This window comes from Heterodontus francisci, unplaced genomic scaffold (assembly GCF_036365525.1).
Source record: "Heterodontus francisci isolate sHetFra1 unplaced genomic scaffold, sHetFra1.hap1 HAP1_SCAFFOLD_854, whole genome shotgun sequence".
Classification (NCBI taxonomy): Eukaryota; Metazoa; Chordata; class Chondrichthyes; order Heterodontiformes; family Heterodontidae; genus Heterodontus; species Heterodontus francisci.
Window position 1 is genome coordinate 26,136 of NW_027141454.1, and position 2,577 is coordinate 28,712.

At 44.8% G+C, this 2,577-nt stretch overlaps 1 non-coding gene across 1 annotated transcript; it reads left to right on the top strand.

Moving 5' to 3' along the window:
• The first annotated feature begins 376 nt into the window (after positions 1–376).
• On the top strand, positions 377–458 carry trnas-gcu (transfer RNA serine (anticodon GCU)). The gene has a single exon. It is a non-coding gene; the product is annotated as a tRNA-Ser (tRNA).
• Positions 459–2,577: the final 2,119 nt, after the last annotated feature.

The following is a 2,577-nucleotide window of genomic DNA, read 5'->3' on the forward strand; positions in this document are numbered from 1 at the left end:
AGTGATATCTGTTTACACCACCCGACAAGTCGGCCTGATGCTGTGCCTCGCTGATCATGTGGGGTTAAAGCAATTCTTCCAGTCAGTTAGTTCAGTTTTCATTTCATGAGAAATTCGGTCATCATGACTTCATCAGTGACCTAATGGTTCCGGTGTCTGAGTGATGTTAATCATGATGTGATGAAATGATTGCATGTTCCAGTCTTTCCGTGTTGGGTTTTCACACTGAGTAGAAACGTGTTGGACATGGTCTGGAAATGTTTCACACCGCTCCATTCCCAACTTCATTTACTTACAGAAGATATATTTCCATCATTCCACAGCTGGCTGCACAGCCAGAAGCTGTGCTGAAGGTGACAGCTATGTCTCTGCAACTGACAAGGTGGCCGAGAGGTTAAGGCGATGGATTGCTAATCCATTGTGCTTTGCACACGTGGGTTCGAATCCCATCCTTGTCGCTAGTTTATGAGCTGTTTCGTGTATTATTTATGTTGGGTGAGCTTATGTGTAAAGTCAGCCTCGAAACCTGTTCTTGTCAGTATCTTGACAGTGATTCCAGAATTGGTTATACTTTATTAAAATTGAGACAGACAATTGGAATTCTTCACCCAAACTGCAGTGGAATGAAGATCAAATAGGGAATACGAAACGGAGCAGGATTTTTCCTCCCCTCCTTCCTTCCATCATTACTTTCTCTGGATTTGCACCAAGTGAAAGACAAATGGGAAAAGCAAATGGCGAGGGAGCAGATGCAGAAAATTATCCTTTGGCAAGAAATTTATTTTCAAATCTTCTTGATAGATTAAGTGAGTGAGCAATGCTTTGGCAGATGGAGTTTAAAATGAGGGGTCATCGACTACCGACGCTAGATCAGAGTGTTTTTTTGTAAGAGGTGAGATGTTAGAAACGGTTGAGGAGCAGAGACCCGAATACTGAATTAATAAAACCTCGTGGACTGGTAGAAAATAATGTGAAAAGTGAACAGAATATGAAGATTGGAACTCATGTTGCAGTGATATAAAGCTCTGTGCTCCTGAAGTAAATGTCCAAGCCCAGATTGTGGGGAATCTGTGGAGAGTGATTTGGTTTTTATTCATTCTTGGGTGTGAGTATCGCTGATAAGGCGAGCATTTATTACCCATTCCTATTGCCATTGAGAAGGTGGTGGAGAGCTGCCTTCTTGAATTGATGCAGTCCATATGGTGCAGGAACACCCACACTGCCGTTGGGGAGGGAGTTCCAGGATTGTGACCCAACAACAGTGAATAACTGGCGATATCGTTCCAAGTCAGGATGGTGAGTGACTTGGAGGGGTACCTGCAGGTAGTGAGTTCCCATGCATCTGCTGCCCTTGTCCTTCGAGGTGGTAGTGGTCACGAGTTTGGAAGGTGCTGTTGAAGGATACTTGGCGAGTTGCTGCAGTGCATATGGAGATGGTACACACTGCAGCCACTGTTTACTGGTTGTGGAGGGATTGAATGTTTAAGGTGGTGGGTTAGGTGCCGATCAAGTGCGCTGCTTTGTCCTGGATGGTGTTGAGCTTCTTGAGTGTTGTTGAGTGGGATGTATTCCATCACACTCCTGACTTGTGCCTTGTAGATGGTGGACAGGATTTGGGGTGTCAGGAGGTGAGATACTTGCTGCAGAATTCGTAATCTCTGACCTGCGCTTATAGCCACAGCATAGATGTGACTGGTCCAGTTACGTTTCTGGTCAAGATATTGATGGTGGGGGATTTAACGATGATAATGCTTCTGAATATCAAAAGGTAGATTTTTTTTCTCTCTCATTGGAGATGTTCACTGCTTGGCACTTGTGTGGCCAGAAGGTTGCTTGTCACTTATCAGCTCAAGCCTGAATGTTGTTCAGGTCTTGCTGCTTGCAGGCACAGACTGCTTCAGTATCTGAAGAGTTGTGAGTCATCATCTAACATTCCCACTTCTGACTTATGTTGAAGAGAAAGTCATCAATGAAACAGCTGGGATGTTTGGGTCTACGACACTACCCTGAGAAACTCCTGAGGCAATGTCCTGGGCTGAGATGATTGGCCTCCACGAACCACAACCATCTTGTTTTGTGCGACGTACGACTCCAGCAAGTGGAGAGTTTTCCTCCTGATTCCCAGTGACTTCAATTTTGCTAGGGATCCTTGATGCCACACTCACTCAAGGGTGGTTCAAGAAGGCAGCCCACCCCACCACCTTCTCAAGGGCAATTAAGGATGGGCAGTAAATGCTGGCCTGGACAGCAACGCCCACATCGCATGAATGAATGAATAAAAAAGTGAAGTATCCATTGTGTCATTGTTTTGGTAGAAAATATAACCCTGGTGGAATTGCCCCTCCCAATCACACCTCACTTTATAGAACATAGAAAATGGAGAAAATTTATGGCACAGAATGTGACAATTTAGCAATCGTGTCTGTGCCAACTGAAAAAGAGCGATCCAGCCCAATCCCACTTTCCAGGTCTTGGGAATGGGATCTGAACAGATCTCAGAGCTCACATTATGTGAATGTTCTGTTGAAGTATTGGTGAGCTGATATACCAGGGGAGATTCACACTGTCAGACACAGT